This window comes from Pinus tabuliformis, chromosome J, assembly GCF_031772625.1.
Source record: "Pinus tabuliformis cultivar Carrire ecotype Pingquan chromosome J, CPIR1, whole genome shotgun sequence".
NCBI classification, from domain to species: Eukaryota; Viridiplantae; Streptophyta; class Pinopsida; order Pinales; family Pinaceae; genus Pinus; species Pinus tabuliformis.
In genome coordinates this window covers 225,036,298-225,055,871 of record NC_142295.1, presented here as the reverse complement: position 1 = coordinate 225,055,871, position 19,574 = coordinate 225,036,298, and the positions used below count along the sequence as shown (strand labels likewise).

The 19,574-nt window shown below is 36.6% G+C and overlaps 1 pseudogene; it reads left to right on the top strand.

The window, feature by feature from the left end:
- Positions 1-6,364: 6,364 nt before the first annotated feature.
- LOC149226532 (aquaporin PIP2-7 pseudogene) overlaps positions 6,365-19,574 on the top strand; it is a 29,051-nt pseudogene continuing 15,841 nt past the window's right edge.

Here is a 19,574-nt window from a genome sequence, read left to right as displayed (position 1 = left end):
TTCATCCTTAATGTGAAAAATATCGTACTAGAATCCATATCTACATTTAATGCCAAAGTCCCCTTAGACAGGTTTTCTATTGTGGATTCTAAGTGTTCTTCATGAAAATTAATGTTAAGAAGTTATATCTAGGGCCCTAGGAACAAATTATTTCCTCCTCTAACCTTAATGCCTGAGGTTTATAATACATTCATTCAAGGCTTGGGCCCTCTTTTATCCGCAAAGACCATGTTTAGAGATCAAATAACATTTCCGAAACATAGAACCTAATAATGGCACTTGTATTCCACTGAAATGATAAAGAACCTCGATAATCACCTAGAGAATGATTCATACGGCACACTTGAGAAAATTATTATTCATATAAAATTATTATTCAAGATATGTGGTTTGGTTTTTTGATAGTGCTCGTTTCACTCTAGTAGGATAAAGGTATCATCCAAAACTCTAGTTTTCTCATTCAATGATGTGTTCATTACTATAATCATAGAATATTTGTGGATAATAAGAATTATGTGTGGAAATTAATACCAATAAGATTAATTTATGGTGAAAATCCTATTTTTCTCCTCCTATGGAATCATATAAGGATATAGATTCATTTTAGTCCATATAAAACCCATGGATGGTGCTCATAACACCCTTGGAGTTAATTATTTTCCATTATAGTTGAATATGGAGGTTTAATTACCCATCCATGGTACTCGGGCCTAATAAATATTCTACTTAGGTATAGAGGCTATTATTTCCATCCGATGACTATGGTCATAGACCTAACATTTGTCCATGATGAGTAAAGCCTAATAATTCAACTCAAATATCAATGTATCCCTCGATAACACTTAAGTTGAGGTTTCTAGGTGTTCTTAATGGTGCTTAGGATTAGAAATGTTCAATATCATTATAAGACCTCATTTTTTAGTTGACATTACATTAGAAGATCTTAATATTTCTGATGAAACATTGTTTAAAAATATTCCCTCCTACTACTGGAACATCACTAGAATAGTTTCTTTCCCTAAAAAAATGGAACTCCTAAATTCTCTCCCTCTAGTGAAACAAAAGATTTCCTTCCTCTTATCATATTATTCCCAATGATCATTTTTCTTGATTAGTACATTCCATGAAAGACCTTAGCTTCCTATCAACATGTTTTTAGAACATTTCCTTCACCACACCACATCACTAAAGGATGTGAATCTTGGAATAATAAAACACCACTCTCACACTTTTTCTTACCATTTTCTCATGATGTGATAGATACATTTTGGGTTTTCCAATTATTTTTTATATAATGGGTTTATAAAACCCCATTCCACATGAAATATAGATACCATTTGACTAAATAATTTCCATGGAACTCAAAGAGTCTTCCTCATAACTACTAATTGCACACTCTATCACTATGTAACATGGATTGAATAAATGAGTGAGTGTCAACCACCCTCTAATACACATTTAAGAATATTCTTGTCCACGTTGACTTATCCTTTTAAATTCCATGAATTAAAGAATTTATTTATTTGAATAGATTTTTGAGCTATAAAGAAGTGAAAAAAATATTCTCATTGTATTTCCTAACTTGAAATAGTTTTTGTGGCTCTTCCCTTAGCAACATGACGTTCAAGGTACCTAGAGGTACCCTTACTATACAAAGGCATTCTTCTTTCACTATCAAGGACTTTGTACCCTACTTGTATTGAATGTATTTCCAAGGTCTTGGTTGTTAATTGAAGGAGTTTCATAAGAAAATAGATTCATTCTATTTAAAAGTCTTAGAGGAATATCTATAGAAAAGTTACTAGCTAATATAAATTATGGATTTCATACATATCTTGCTTTGCATGTTTGAAAAGTATAATATGGAGCTCAATCTAGGATGAGATATCATGAAACCCCTACTTTCATCAACTTAATTCTTAGATATTCATATATTATAATTTAGTTCAATATCTGTGTAGACATTCGAAATTGTACCTCATTTTTCTCTCTTATATGCTATTATGTAGGATATGGTTCATGGTTGATTATAGAGTACTTGTACAATGTCGAAGTGCCTCATGTCATAATTAATAATAAATTATGAACTAATTAAAGAGACCAAAGAAAAATCATAAAGAGATATGATTGAATAAGAAAATATTAGAGATTGACTTATTGATGGCCTTCAATATTGCAACAATAACACTATAGCACTGTAATTTCTAAGGGTCTAAAATATGATTATCAACCAAGGTTTACAAGGGTTGATGCCTTATATGTAAGAGGAACTATCTCTTTCTCCTATTGATTTTTATGTGCGTGGAAATACTGAAATCTCTAGTGTTTTCTCCTATAGTGAGACTACTGGTGCTGGGATCAAGGAATCAACCTTTATCTACACCCCTAATAAAATCCTTGACCTATTCCCATGACATTGTGTAATAAAATCCTTGACCTATTCCCATGACATTGTGATCTTCAGGATGAAAGTGTTCCGACCCTTCCAGCCCCAAAGAAAAATTACATAATAAATTATAACTTCCATTATTTAATGCTAAGTTAATAATAATTAATAAAAAATCTAATAACAATAAGAGAGAATTCTATTGCTACTGTAAAATTCTATAAAATAATAAGACGGTCATGAGGTTTTCATGATTTTTTCGTCACGCTCCCATCTTGCTATGTTATGTGCTTTGTTTCGATATGTTCTGGTGTGTTGGCTTTATTTGTTTTGTTCAGTGTGCTATCACTGTTTTGTTTCAGGTTAATGGCTGGTCTTTTTGCCAATAACTCTTTGGATGTCGTCATGTTGTTCCAAAAACACTGCTGTGAAACCCTATTTTCTGTTATCATTTTCAGTCATCTCTAAACAAGTCGTGAAATGATCACCGTTTGATTTATGGATGAATTATTTTTTGCCGCTGCTTAGTTATTATTGCAAGACATCGAAGTTAAACACTGAAACTATTTATGTGTGAGGCATTCAAAGCAATGGAATTATAATATTGTCAAATTTTGAGTATATTTCATGATTCTCTTGTGAGGTATACTCATTACTTCAGATGAGGTTCTCATAGTTAGAACCACTGGTAAACGTTCTTCACATTTATATCGTCTTCTATATACTGAGTAGGATAATAATTTATTGGTAAATGTTCTCTTGATGCTGATATTTCTTAAACATACAAATACAAGGAAATTTCTTAAACATACAAATAGAAGGAAATGCAAACAAGTTACAGGTATTTTACATCGCATTAACCATTACGTGTACTGATGTTCACCCTTTGAGAAGATTGAAATACAAAGGTTTGCAGTTTTATGAGTTCACAATACCAAGTTTGACATAGAGCTATCTCAATAAATAGATAGAATCAATATAGTATGATAGATATAGAACCTCACTTTGATTTTCTAGTTATTATTTTGCATGCTCGGTATACCTGCTTGAGCCAAGTAATAAAAAATATTTTTCCCTCAGTAAACATTTGCATTGTTCTGTTTAAAAGCAATAATTGCTTTCTCCCTGTATATTTCACGGGATAAGTGATTTTTGGGGATGGACCACTATAGGAGTCGTTGTTATGCCTTTCAGCATTATTAAGGAAGTGACTTATGACTATGACAACTCATTGACGTAGAAAAAGGCTTTCGATTTAGTTACTATATGTTGCATCTCCTGACTCGTTTTATTTGGATAAAATGGATGGTCCAAAATTTATAATTATGAAATTTGGATAAAATGTGGGTTGGGTGATTTTTTTATATATTTATAATTATTTATTAAGTTTTATTTCGTTACTATATTATCAAATTAGGGTTAACTCTCTCTGCTTGTTTTACCTAGGAAAAATGCATGGTCCACATTAAGGTTTCCTCTCCCTCCTTGTTCTAACTAAGAAAAATGCATGGTCCAAAATTTTATGAAATTTTGTATAAATTGTGGGCTCTTTGTTTTTTATATTTTTATCATTAATTTATTAATTAGAAATGTTTTTAAGTACTATGTAATTAACAATTTAAAAATTATTAATTTATTGAATTAAATTTTTATTTTATTTTAAATATATTAAACAACTATTTATAAAATACAAACATAATATTAAAAAATCTATTGAGTCTTTTATATATATATATATATATATATATATATATATATATATATATATATATAACAAAAATAATATATATATATCTCATAATATTAATATATATATATATGTGGACTATGTATAAGATTATTTTTATCAGAATTCTTGATATAGATTATTTTTATCACAATGCCTTGTATATCTACATTTTGATTTAGAATTAAAAAATTATATTATTTCCTTTTTTAGTATAATTTTGAATAATTTTATTAAATTATCAATGTTAATTGTAATAAAATTAATTTTTTTTCTTATTATAAAATATTTTATAATAATCCATTTAAAATCAATGTTATATATTAAGATAAAAGTAATCTCTTTGAAGCTTTAAAAAAAATCTGTCATTTCCCTATATAACTCTTAATAACTCATAACTCCGATTGGGAGATTCGTCACAAAAATTTATGGTTACTAAATTTTGGATACATTGTGGGTTGGTTGATTTTTCTTTTAATACTCATAATTAATTTATTAATTATAAATTTTTAAATATTATATAAATAGTTATTTAAGAATGGTTAATGTATTGAGTTAGGTTTTTATATTATTTTAAATATATATTAAATAATTATTCATGAAATATAAATTTAAGGAAATCTAATAAATCTCACTCAAACAAAGTGCCTTAAAAGATATTTTATATATATATATATAATATTTTTATTTAAATTTAATTCAGATAATAAATCTGTATGAAATTTATATATTTTATTTTTGTTAGTTTTATATATATATTTTTTATTTTATAATAATATCAAATATTTATGATACATCATTTTTATTACCATGATTGATATATCTGTTTTTGAAATATTTGTTTCTTTTTTAGGAATAGTGGTCTCTAACGATATCAATGGAATTCTTATAAACTCAGAAACAATAAACTGCAACCTACTGATCAGCGAGTGGGTGTGCTCATCATCTGTCTCCTCATCCCCTGCTTCTTATCCTTCATCCTCTGCTTCTTTACTTCCAAGCCACGCATTTTCTTTTTTCGACCCTCTTCTCCTTCGATTAATCCTCATCCTCTTTCTTTTTTCGACCCTCTTCTCTTTCGATTAATCGTCCTCCTCCTTTGTACAATCATGCATTTTCTTTTCTGCAAATCTTAACCCTTCACGGGCTACGCAGAGTATCGTAAAGCCATCTATGTCGTTAGAGTGAGAAAAATATGAAGGCATTTTCTCTTTACTTCGATATTCGTGATTCAGTTCAAAAATTTATACCTTACGTCTGTCTATCTTGTTCATAAAGAGTGGGCACCAGTCACTTTGAAAGGATTTATTTCATTAACAGATTTCCAGTCTCTCTCGTTGTTATCTTTTTCTTCTCGGAAGGCACGCATCTTTTTCTCATTTTACTTTGGATTATTCTTCTTTCTTCTCCGTGCATTCCTTCATTCTCCCAACAATCATGCCTCCTCTTTTCTTGGGCTCCATCTTCTTTCATGTACAAATCTTCTTTGATTCCCATCAGCCTTCAAAGTGTTGCCGCATCATTATAAGGCCCTCCATGTCCCAAAAAATCACGCATTTTTGTGGTTTACGGGTTTCACGTTTTTTTATTTTTCTATACGTTACCAACACATTCCTTTTCTTTTAGTCACAAGACGCATTTTTGTGGTTTACTGGTTTCACGCTAAGTTACCAAGTTCCGCCGTATCGGCCTAAAAAATTCGGAAATTCGTTAATACGATTCGGTTCGCGTCATAATACGATAAATTTAATACGGTGGTACAGTTTTTTTGGTTATGGATTCAATTTATGTTAACAGTGACCAAGGTTTTCAGGTTCTTATAATTTCTACTTTATCAATAGAATAAAATTTATAAAAAATTTTGTAGGAAAAAGTGTGAAAAATAATAATTAATATATTTTATGCATGTTATGCCGCAGCAATTGTACGGCCACCAAAATCTATAATCCTTTTTGGAACTTCCCGTCAATCCTCTTACTTTACAAACAGCTTAGATGTGCGTTTTCGCTGTGATTCGATCTTTTGTAGGGATGCCAATTCTTAGTGAACGTCAGATGCTCGTTGGGATAATTTGTGCTATAAATACGGATCATTCGGATGGTTTTTTCATGAACTGGTTGAGTACTGTGTGAGAAGGATACTAGAATAGGGTTCAGACCGTTTTGAAGTATGGAGAAGGAAGGAGCATCTGGGAACTTTGCGTATTCAAGGACTGGTCATTCTACAGGGACATCATTGCCGAGTTCGTAGCGATGGTTTTGTTTCTGTATGTGACCGTTGCCACTGTCATCGGGAACGCAGACAGCAAGGAGAGGAATCCGTGTGGTGGGGTGGGCATCTTGGGCATTGCTTGGTCCTTCGGAGGAATGATCTTCGTTCTCGTGTATTGCACCGCGAGAATCTCAGGTTGGCATTTCTTCTTGCTTAACATATACTCCCTGCACGTTGTTGTCATATAATCTCCTCGCTCATTATTCATTTTGATAATGCAGGTGGACACATAAACCCTGCAGTAACTTTTGGGTTGTTTGTTGCTCGGAAAGTGACTCTCAACCGAGCGATACTGTATATGGTGGCACAGTGTGCGGGTGCAGTCTGCGGGGCGGGGATTGTGAAAGGATTGCAGAAGAGTTACTACTCCACCGGGGGAGGAGGGGCCAATTCAGTGTCCCCGGGCTACAACAAAGGAACCGCCCTCGCTGCAGAAATTATGGGCACACACATACTGGTTTATACCGTTTTCTCTGCAACAGACACTAAAGCCCGTGACCGCGACCGTCACGTCTCTGTGCATTCTACTGCGAGTGCCTGCGACCGTCACGTCTTTGTACATCCTACATTCACCCATTGTAATGCCCCACTTAAATCTTATCCTACAAATTGTGTTAATATTTACATTATCTGAAAATATTGAGGAAATTGGTCTAAAATAAATTTATGATTTCCATTATTCAAATTCCCCACTTACCTTCTCAAATTGAATATTGTGTAGGATATGGTCTCCTTCCATTAATTCAAAATATATTTATTCATTCACACACCCCAATGTACCCTCACATTTAATAAGGAGAAGACAAAGTCCTCTCCATCTTATCATCAATATATATTTATTCATTTCACATTCCCCAATGTACCCTCACATTTACTAAGGAGGAGACATGGTCCTCCCCATGTAATTACACTTCACATTCCCAAATGTACTTCCCCATTAAATTCTCAATTTTAAATTCATATCACAATTCCAAATGTACTCTAGCTTGGAAGAGAAGTCAACCACTTCACATTCCCAAATTTACTTCCCCATTAAATTCTCAATTTTAAATTCATATCACAATTCCAAATGTACTCTAGCTTGGAAGAGAAGTCAACCAAGGATGGGTGAGAGTTAAAGACATTAATGAGAGGTGGTTGAGGAAAGAGGGTATAAAAGGGAAGGGGGAAGGAAGAAGAGGGGGAGTTGGAGTTTTGCTTAGGATTGTAGGGGTTGGTTGTGATTGTTTGGCCTTGTTATGATTTTTGGGAGACCTTGGAAACCTGTGGAGGTTTCTTGGGTTTGAGAGGAGGAAAGTATCATTTTCTAGTTTTGCACATTCTTCTTGAGGGCACACTATATCTGGTTGGACTTGGGCACGGAGGGCTAGGGAACCTGTGGAGGTTTCCTGGGCTAGGAATTTATTTCCTAGTTGGCTGGGAGGTAAATCCGGTTGGGTCGTCGAGAAGGAGCGTTCAGCTGGAGCTATCAGACAAAGGTATCGTCATCAACAGCCGGAACAGGTATTTTTCCATGGACTACTCTTGTTAAGTTGATATCAATGGAATGCACACCATAATTTATGTTGATTATAATGTAAATGACAAAATTTTATTTGTTTAAAAGCCCTGTAAGTAAGTAAGTTATCACCTCTTGTCTTATTTAATTCAGTAAAATTAGATCCATTAGCAGACCTTAGGATAGGGCTCTTACACATGGTATCAGAGCCAGGTTCAAAATCTGAGGCCTAATAGTGGCTCTCCTTCATCTAATCAGCCACAAGAATATATTAGATTTGAATCTAGATCACAAGAATCAACTCTCGCTTGAAATGATTAGAGTGTAATTAGACAATAGGTAAATGTGCAAACTTTCTTGTTCATAGGCCGATCTGAAGAATAAGATGAAAGCATAGAATTTGCACAGTTCGACTCCTTTTCTGGCTGTAAAGCGAATTTCATACCACCGGCCTTGAATCTGTTGCCATCCCCGAATATGTTACTCTCATGGGGATTGAACAGACCACCATTTTCGTTCAAAAGGTCTCGGACCTCGCCTTCTTGCGGGCGTGCCCAAATGGGTCCATGAGATCTTCGAGCTAAACCCTCCTATATGATACGACCAAACTAAACAATAAACCTTCTCAGAACCCTTGTCTAAGCTCGATATCTCCACCCAATAGCTCAAACCGCACGAAAAACCCTTAAAACAAAACCCAGAAAAACACAGACAACTCAAAAAAAAATCCTATAGATGACCGTCCAATATCAATGCCAGTTACAGTGTAGAAACAAGCTGTCGCGTAACTCTCGCAATGTTTAGACTAAGGCCGCAGGGACAATCTGTAAATACCTTAGGATCACAGGACAGAGAGCTGTTGTTTAACTGCATTCCTACCTTATTTCAACGTGAATTTTGAAATATAGCTTCCATGGTTGAAAGCCAGTAGACTGATGCATGCATAGGAAGCACAGGGTGGGTCTGAAGCATGTATGGAATTAAACGTTTATAGTGGTATAACATTTGTCCTTCGAAACCTGCGGTGATATACCTTTATGACAAACGAGTAGACTAGTCTGGCGGTGATAGCGTGTTTCATGAAATTTTTCCCTTGAGAGCAAGGCTCCTTCTGGCTGCTGCTTGGGTTGATATGAATGAGAATCACTTTTCAACATTATTCAGCTTCTCTTTCATTAAAGAATCCAACTCAGTACCTTGATACTGAGATTCTGGAAAAACAAACTTAAAATTCAGGTTTCAGGTTTCCACTTAAAATTTAGATTAAGGAGCCAATGTCTGTTCATAATATCATATGATATGTGTGTCCATCACTGATGTTGTTCTTCATTTTCCAATCTCCCCTTGAGAAATTAGGTTTAGTAGAGGCATGCATTATCTAAATATTTAATCTGCACATCATAGCATAGGTGCAACTTAATATTTTCAACCTCTCTTGACTCAAATGAGTAATCAATTAATGGTCTCTGTCATGTATAATGCATCATTGAATAAACTGCGCATCATACAACAATATACTCGATAAAGAAACATTTCTGCTTCTACAACAGGTCATTACACTGCCTTGAATGTTGAATCCTCTCCAAAAGAGGCAAAGAGATCACAAGAATCTCTAAGGCATGAATACAATCTAAAATGTGCATTTGTGAGTATGTTTTTCCAGTCCAAAACAAGTTATCCAGACTTTAAATTGAACTTCATACCTTAGGTCATATGTAAAGTTGTGACTGATGTTGGTGATGACACTATAATCACTAAATTTTCTCTCGCTTCAATTAGCATTGACACCACCTCTTGCATTGTTGGCCTTTCAAAAGGTGATGCACTTGTTCAGAAAAATGCGATTTTTAGAACTAATTCCATTTCATCAACTACCTTCTGGCTTAAATCCATGCATTCATCAAACATTGCTGCTGGTCTCTGAAATAGCCTCCTTGCATAAGTAGAAGAGTCCACCCAATCATCTGCAATCTGCAATATCTGAAGGCTTCATTTGCAGATCTTAATCCTCTCTCTCTCTCTCTCTCTCTCTCTCTCTCTCTCTCTCTCTATATATATATATATATATATATAAAGAGTTGAGATGAAGAACATATGCACTCAGACCTGCAACAGTGCTTCTTTGCATCTCCCCACGCTACAAAGGCAACGTGCAATTTCGTAGTACAGGCTTGCTGCTTCAACTATCCCTCGCCTTCCATTTCTCCAACTGTGCATAGAGCTTTATGTATCTTACCTTCTCTCCAAAAAGCCTGTACAAGAGCTTTATAAGTTAAACCATCTGGACAGATGCCATTAATAGAATCGAGAGGGAAAAATATTCTGCTCTGTTAGTGGAGTCAGTATTAGCAGATTCAGCACCATATTTAAAACAGAACATATGACTTGAATTAAATAAAGGAGAGCACATGCACGTCAATTATCTAGGGATCCTTTGCTTGCACCGTTAAAAAAAAAATTCCCAAACTATTTCCACACTAATAGCAGTGCCTTTTGCGATCCTAGCATCTTCTTCAAGATACAATTTCCAACTTCCATTGTAGGAGACTCTGATCATATGTGCCACCTGCCCAGATTGGAATTCCTTTCCTTCAAATATCATCTTGTTTCTAGACAGCCATAGGCCCCAGAGCACAAAGTAACTGAGCAGAGACCTGACATTATACCAACTCTGAAAATCATTCAGCAAGGTGGCTTTATCCAACTTATTTACATTCAATTGATTTGCACCCTGAAGAACTTCTTTCCACACTTTGAAATGGGGCATCGGACAAAAGACGATCAACTGTTTCATTGTCTGATTTGCAGAATATATATCAGCCGGGACCTTGCCAACTACAATTTTGAACATTATCTGTTAAAATTGGAATGTGGAAGATGTGAATCTAACTAGTATTGAGTCCTCTAGAATAAAATAATGGAGATAATGTTTCTTAGGGTAAATAGTTGTAGGTGGAGATTGACATACTAGTTATATTTTGTGTTGCAAAAATTTCTCGTACATGGACATGCATGTACACACACACCCAAGCTCAAAGATGCAATTTCATTGTCATTAACATGTTGAACTGCTCTCCAATGTGGATAACAAGGAGAAAATGTGTCAAATTATATACCCTGTATGAAAAATTTGGCAAGAAAATCACGACCCTGGGGTTATTCATGTACCAATAGAAAGCAAAATGACTACAAAAAATTACGGCTTCAAACAATAAATTGGACCGAATAACTGCACCAGAGGCATCATGGCAAAACCAAGAACATTGCTCACTTGTGAAAGGTAAACGCACAGTAGATCAATAAATTCATGCGAGTAAATCTTAACAACATTGCCGGACTAAGCAAGCAACAACCTGAGCCCAGTGCCTCAATCTTGTTTTGACAAGCTGAGGATTGTCACCTGTAGCACAAGTTTACAATTTTTAGCTAAGAAATCACTAATCTAAATATCTGTAAGAAGAAAATACAAATAATCATTTAACATGTTCAGAAAGTGTATTTTTTCAAACAGATACTCATCCTCTAATAAAACAATAATAATTGCTTTGAACATTAAATGTTGACCATATGATGATATTGATATTTTTATTTTAGGGTGGAAGGTATTCCTGATAATGATCTGTTCCATAGTATTGAACAAATTTCTTGGCAATTTGGCATCTATTTCACTGTTTTTTTCAGAAAAGTTTGAGTTGAACAGTCTAGTGTGCTAAAGTGAAGTTGCTCTACGAATCGAGAAACTTCACATGCCCATCATTAGATTCTCAAAGTGATTGCTATCTTGGTAAAAGTATTACAGATAATTTGTTTCTATATGCTTCTTGTAAGTGTTGCAATTAAATCATGAATGTATGATCCGAAAATTAAAAAGCCACATTAGTAAGGCCCAGATACTCTAGATCCATACCTGTGTCCCCTTTGCGACCTGAGGTATTACCTATCTAATATATTATATCAACAAACTAATATATTTTTTTCCTCAGAAAGTAATTTCATTAATTATAACAAAATTACATTCCTCATATGCGTAAGAAACATGTCTTAGAAGACTTCATCTGGGTCTCTAGATTCAAAAAAAAAAAAACTGAGCAATCCCACTGGAATTACCCTTCCCAACAAATCAGATATAAATACAGTCCCGAAAAACATCACCTTACAGTCCTCATTATGTCAACCAACAGGTCCAAACATATCTCACTAACAGTCCAAAAACAGTCTGTCAACAGTTCAGCAAGTAATAAACTAAATAACTTATAGTCATTTATGTATATTTAAGAAATACAACTCCATTGATTGTATAGATCAAATTGCCATTGCATCACCTAATCGTTAATGTATTCTGCGTTATTACATTTAATATAATCAAATATATTAAATATTTATTACATTTAATATAATGCGTTAATGTATTCTGCATTATTACATTTAATATAATCAAATGCCCACTCATAGTAAAATAAAAACAAAATAATTCTCAAATCATTTCTAAAGTACACTAAAAAAAAAAAATCCTTGCCAACTCTAACCGATGAGGTAGCTTCCTATAAGCCAAATTAGATATAGGGTAGAATTATTAAATATGCATTAAAGAAAGGAAATTTAACGTTAATTATTAGTTAGATGTAATACTATACAGTTAAAGGATATTATGAATATTAGGGAAGAAATATATTTTATTTGGTTATCTCAAACAATTTAGTAACATTATATGTTCACATCTGAATGGAAAATATTAATGATATTTGATATTATTTTATATATATCTAAAAAGGGGGGGGAGTGTATGCTCAAAGAGCCAAAGAACTAAAATCAAAAGATTGTCCAATTAAAATCTCAAACAACTATTGGAGTTGGTTTCCCTACTTAGCTTCAAAAGCGAATATTATGTTCATTGTGCCTCAAATGGTTTTGATACATCTATGTCTAAGAAGGAAATATTGTGGAGAGTTTTTGCTTATATGTAAATAGGATTAATGGGTTATTGGTGAATACACAAGAATGGTTCAAAATTTCATTTTATATGAGTATTTTTTTGAAAGCCAGTATGTGAGTCAGCTAAGAGAGACAAGTCCTAGGATGGATTAATAAGTCTTAGATATTGAACAGATTTTGAACAAATCAAAATGGTGAGGACGCGAAGGAACCAAGGGCCTGGGGAGTCTTCACAAGGACCTCCTTCAAATAACCCATTACCTTCACCAAAATTGACTCTCATCCTGCATTCGTTGGAAGCAATTAATGAAACCTTAAGAGGACGCCAAACAAATGAAATGGAAGGGGAACACCCTTCATCAGGGTTAGGGAACCCCGAGGGATCTAGAGCCTATGATAGAAGACCTCCAGTTGAGGACATTACTAGAGAGCTCCAAAAGATTAAACTCCTAGAATTTGCAGGAGGTCGTGCCAGTGAGCGTGCAGAAGCCTGGTTAGAGGGGATGGGAAGGTGTTTCGCACTAAGGGATTACAATTCCAATTCCAAAGCCAAAATAGCAATATTCCAACTCAGAGATAGTGCTCTGAATTGGTGGGGTAACTTGGAGCGTCATCTGCACCTCACTCCAGACACAGTTACTTGGGAATTGTTTGAGGAGAGGTTTAGGAAGAAGTACCTACTAGCATATTATGAAGAACAACAGGAAGGAGCCTTCCATGCCTTGATACAAGGAGGTCGTACTATAGAAGAATATGAAATTCGATTTATGGAATTAGTCAAGTACGTTTCCTACATGGATACTGATCAGCGCCAAGCGGATCGTTTTATGTATGGATTGAGACCTAAGATTAGGGCAATGGTACAGATGTGGAAACCATCCTCAGTTGCATAAGCTGTAGAACAGGCTCGTTATGTCGAAGAACACCTAGATTTAAAGGGTGAAGGCAGAGCTATCTTTCCACGTCAAACAGGGTTTATGGGTAAGGCCTCTCGTACCTTCCCAAGGGGGGAAAGTCGGAGGCCACCACCATATGGAAACAGGGTTATACCTAGAACACCAACAGTAGGAATTTCCATGGTTTCTAGTGCAGCTTCACCCACAGTTTCAAGGGCGCGTACAAATCAAAGTCATAGGCGAGGAACAACAAGTGGGGGTAGGGGTTCCAGGGGAAGAAAATCTTTCCAAAGAACTCCACACCATTCGGTTCAAGGTCTAGCACACATCACTTGTTGGGGATGCGGAGGACCTCATTACCAGCGGGACTGCCCAGAGTTTCGAACCAGTAACAGCAGAAGGGAGGGAAAAGAACCAATAAAGGGAGCAGGTAGCCACCACCGAATCTATGCCGCAGTTGACAATCAACAAGTTGAACACCAGTCTGCCGTGGTAGAAACCTCAGGTATGATAAACAAAGTAAAAGTTAAAATTTTGTTTGACTCTGGTGCTACAGATAGTTTCATTTCACCAGTTGCATTAGAAAAATGTGGGCTGGCAACCTATGAGCACGATGACTTTAAACAAGTTGAGATGGCTTCTGGAATAAAACAAGCAGTAAGGCCTAGTGTTGACCAATGTCAGGTAAACCTCGAGGTGTGTATGACTAAGTTGTAGGCATACGTCACAGAATTGGGAACGTATGATGTAATTGTTGGAATGGACTGGCTTGAAGCTCATCGAGCTTTGGTAGACTGTTTCAAGAAGAAGGTGATCTGTTTAGATGATGAAGGTAGGCCAATTGAGATTTGTGGAATCAAGAGGGGAGTGTCCCTACGATTCATATCTATGATGAAGGTAAAACGTTGTCTCAGACAAGGTTGCAAACTGTATTTGGTCAAGACTGTAAGTGACTAGAAAGGACCTTCCCTGGATCAACATCCAGTTTTGGATGAATTCAAGGATGTTTTTCCAGAGGAATTGCCTGGATTACCTCCTGTAAGAGAGATTGATTTCACCATTGATCTGAAACCAGGTGCAGAACCAATATCTAAGACACCCTATAGGATGACAACTCCAGAGCTTTGTGAGTTGCAGATGCAGTTAAAGGAGCTCTTAGACTTGGGATTGATCAGACCTAGTATTTCCCCTTGGGGTGCACCAGTAATTTCTGTCAAGAAGAAGGATGGTTCCCTGCGCCTATGCATAGATTATAGAGACTTAAACAGAGCCATGATAAAGAATAGGTACCCAATACCTCGAATAGATGACTTATTTGATCAAATGAAGGGGGTAGCGGTCTTCTCAAAAATCAATCTACGATCTGGATACCACCAATTGAGGATAAAGGAGGAAGACATCTCAAAAACAACATTTCGAACTCGATTTGGGCACTATGAGTTCGTAGTTGTTCCATTCGGTTTAACTAATGCACCAGCAGTATTCATGAGCCTCATGAATGGTGTGTTCAGGAAGTATTTGGACCAATTCGTGCAAGTCTTCCTTGATGACATCCTTATATATTCCAAGAATGAAAAAGAGCATGAACAACACCTAAGGGTAGTATTGACTTGTTTAAGGGAAAATCAATTGTATGGGAAATTGTCAAAGTGTTCCTTCTTTTAGAAGAAAGTCCATTACCTTGGGCACATCATTTCGGGAGAAGGGATTTCTGTTGACCCGGAAAAGGTGAAGGCCATAATGGATTGGCCAGTACCAAAAAATGCCCGTGAGGTACGTAGCTTTATGGGGCTAGCTAGGTATTATCGCAGGTTTGTGGAAGGGTTTTCAAGGATTGCAAAACCCATCACCACATTATAGCGGAAGGGGGGTTAGGTATGAATGTACAAATGAATGTGACACTGCATTCACAGAGCTGAAGAGGTTACTAACTAGTACACTGATCCTTCAAGTACCAGACATGACTAAAGACTTCACTGTCTGCACCGATGCTTCGACGCAGGGATTGGGTGCAGTATTGATGCAAGAAGGCGGAGTAATAGCTTACGCTTCTAGGAAATTGAAGAGGCATGAAGAGTTATATGCTACCCACGACTTAGAATTGGCAGCAGTGATGTTAGCCTTGAAGCTGTGGAGACACTACCTCATTGGGAGAAGATTTGAGTTAAGAACAGATCATCAAAGCCTAAAGCATCTCTTCACTCAAAGGGATTTGAACGCCAGACAAAGTCGATGGAGCGAATTCATGAGTGAGTATGATTTTGAAATCTCATACATCAAGGGAAAGGAGAATGTAGTGGCGGATGCACTAAGCAGGAGGCCACGAACTTTCTCCCTAGTAGCCTTAAAGGTAAATTTAAGGGAGCGGATATTGGAGAAACTCTTTGAAGATAGTTGGTATTTAAAAGTCATCTCAACTATCCAAAGTGGGAAGCAGATAGAACCAAAGTTTGAAGGATATGTCCTTGAATCAGATGGGCTATTGAGATTCCAAGCGAGAATGTACGTACCTAAGGAAGGGGGTATAAGAGAAACCATCCTCGGAGAGTCTCACAGAGCACTCTATTGTGCACATCCTGGGGTAAAGAAGATGTACGCAGACACAAGGAAACTCTTCTTTTGGGCAGGCATGAAGCATGACATAGTCCAGTTTATCGCCAAATGTCTTGAATGTCAGCGAGTGAAAGCTGATCATCGCCATCCAGCAGGACTCCTACAACCTCATGACATCCCTACATCTAAATGGGAAGTAATTTCCATGGATTTTGTGGTGGGGTTGCCACTCACTTCCCAGAGGCACAATGCCATATTGGTTATAGTTGATAAATTGACCAAAAGTGCCCATTTCATCCCAGTAAGGGACACTTACGATGTTACGGATGTGGCGCGAGTGTTTGTCAATGAAGTTATCCGACTGCACGGATTGCCCACAAAGATCATTTTTGATAGAGACTCCCGATTTACATCTAGGTTTTGGACAAGTTTGCAGTCAGCGCTGGGAACTCAGTTAAACCTAAGCACTGCATATCATCCAGAAACAGATGGGCAGACCGAAAGAGTAAATCAGGTTCTGGAGGACATGCTTAGGATGTACGTCATGGATAATCAGACTCAGTGGGAAAGGCACTTACCATTGGTAGAGTTTGCCTACAATAACAGTTATCATAGTTCAATCGGGATGCCTCCTTATCAAGCTCTATATGGAAGACCTTGCACGACGCCATTGAGTTGGGAGAAGTTGGAGGACCGAGTGATAGTTGGCCTAGAATTAGTCCAAGAAATGGAGGAACAGGTAAAGCAGGTTCGACAAAGGTTAAAGGAAGCACAGGATAGGCAGAAGAGTTATGCTGATTCACATAGGATTGATCGCAGTTATGAGGTAGGGGACCAAGTTTTTATTCGTATCCGGCCCAACAAAAGCACCATCCAGTTTCGGAAGGGGACGAAATTGTCACCTCGATTCGTAGGACCTTTTAGGATCAAGGAGAAGATTGGACCAGTTGCCTATCGTCTTGTACTGCCGCCCCATTTGCATAAAACTCATGATGTTTTTCATGTATCTGTTTTGCGACATTATGTTTCTGATGAATCTCACAAACTAGATTGGCAGGACTTGCAGGTCTCGGACATGGGAACCGTAATGGTAGAACCATTACGCATATTGGACCGTAGGGTTCGACAGCTCAGACGTCGCACGGTGGACCAAGTTAAGGTCCAGTGGGACAAGTATAGCCCAGGATCTGCTACCTGGGAGGATGCAAAGACTATGCATCGTGACTACCCCTCGCTTTTTGAGTATCTGTGATGCCTATTTTGACTTAGATAGCTACCTATGTTAAGATCCTATTTCCATGTTATTTATTTATGAACATTATGTAATATTGATGCATTTGGTTGACACATAAAACTACTTATATGAATCAGTTGATAGATTTGATATTTATGACAGAAATGGTTGATGTATGGACTACATGTATGACTCACTTAGTGATGGACTATCTAGTGGGTAACTTATCAGAATTACTTTGGTTCATATATAGCTCAAGTGGATATGATTTATTTAAATGAATGACTTAGCGAGAATTCTTAGATTGACACATGGATACTAGACTTAGTAATGTGATGATTATATGTCTTGTTGTATATAAATGCACGAATGAGAGGCTAACCCGTAGGGGAAGAGAACTATGTGATAGCCAAGAGGGAAGGATGAGACATCTCATGAGGAAGGTATAATGTACATTATTTTACTTCATTGGTATCTACTTGATATGCACTATTATGCCACAAAAAAAATGCAAATGACAGGTGGCAAGACGACCCGACTGGATTATTCGATGACAAGTCCAACTAGCTCTGTAGTGTGGTCCGTGCTCTGAAGGAGGGGTGGAGGTGTTTCCCACCGTGTATCCTCCGAAACCTGGAATCGTGGGGAGGACAGATGAACGCTCCCCCTAGACGTGTGATGACGATTGCCAGATTCCTGCTGGGGGAAGTTGGTCGAGGCATTCGACGCTCCCACCATGTCGGTTTTATCAGTGGTTAGTAGGGCCTTTGCCACTGATAAGGCAGCAGAGGATGGATAGGGTGGGAACGGAAGTAGGCCAGGGTGGATAGGAAGCTATAGATCAGTTGGAGACTCTTGATGGGAAGTAATGCCATTATCTGACTCATCGAATTTTAATGCTATAACTCTTTCTGGTTTGCTATGCTTACAAACTCCTTGTATCTTTTCATTCTAACTTCGGGACGAAGTTTTCTGAAGGAGGGGTGTATGTAATGCCCCACTTAAATCTTATCCTACAAATTGTGTTAATATTTACATTATCTGAAAATATTGAGGAAATTGGTCTAAAATAAATTTATGATTTCCATTATTCAAATTCCCCACTTACCTTCTCAAATTGAATATTGTGTAGGATATGGTCTCCTTCCATTAATTCAAAATATATTTATTCATTCACACACCCCAATGTACCCTCACATTTAATAAGGAGAAGACAAAGTCCTCTCCATCTTATCATCAATATATATTTATTCATTTCACATTCCCCAATGTACCCTCACATTTACTAAGGAGGAGACATGGTCCTCCCCATGTAATTACACTTCACATTCCCAAATGTACTTCCCCATTAAATTCTCAATTTTAAATTCATATCACAATTCCAAATGTACTCTAGCTTGGAAGAGAAGTCAACCACTTCACATTCCCAAATTTACTTCCCCATTAAATTCTCAATTTTAAATTCATATCACAATTCCAAATGTACTCTAGCTTGGAAGAGAAGTCAACCAAGGATGGGTGAGAGTTAAAGACATTAATGAGAGGTGGTTTAGGAAAGAGGGTATAAAAGGGAAGGGGGAAGGAAGAAGAGGGGGAGTTGGAGTTTTGCTTAGGATTGTAGGGGTTGGTTGTGATTGTTTGGCCTTGTTATGATTTTTGGGAGACCTTGGAAACCTGTGGAGGTTTCTTGGGTTTGAGAGGAGGAAAGTATCATTTTCTAGTTTTGCACATTCTTCTTGAGGACACACTATATCTGGTTGGACTTGGGCACGGAGGGCTAGGGAACCTGTGGAGGTTTCCTGGGCTAGGAATTTATTTCCTAGTTGGCTGGGAGGTAAATCCGGTTGGGTCGGCAAGAAGGAGCGTTCAGCTGGAGCTATCAGACAAAGGTATCGTCATCAACCGCCGGAACAGGTATTTTTCCATGGACTACTCTTGTTAAGTTGATATCAATGGAATGCACACCATAATTTATGTTGATTATAATGTAAATGACAAAATTTTATTTGTTTAAAAGCCCTGTAAGTAAGTAAGTTATCACCTCTTGTCTTATTTAATTCAGTAAAATTAGATCCATT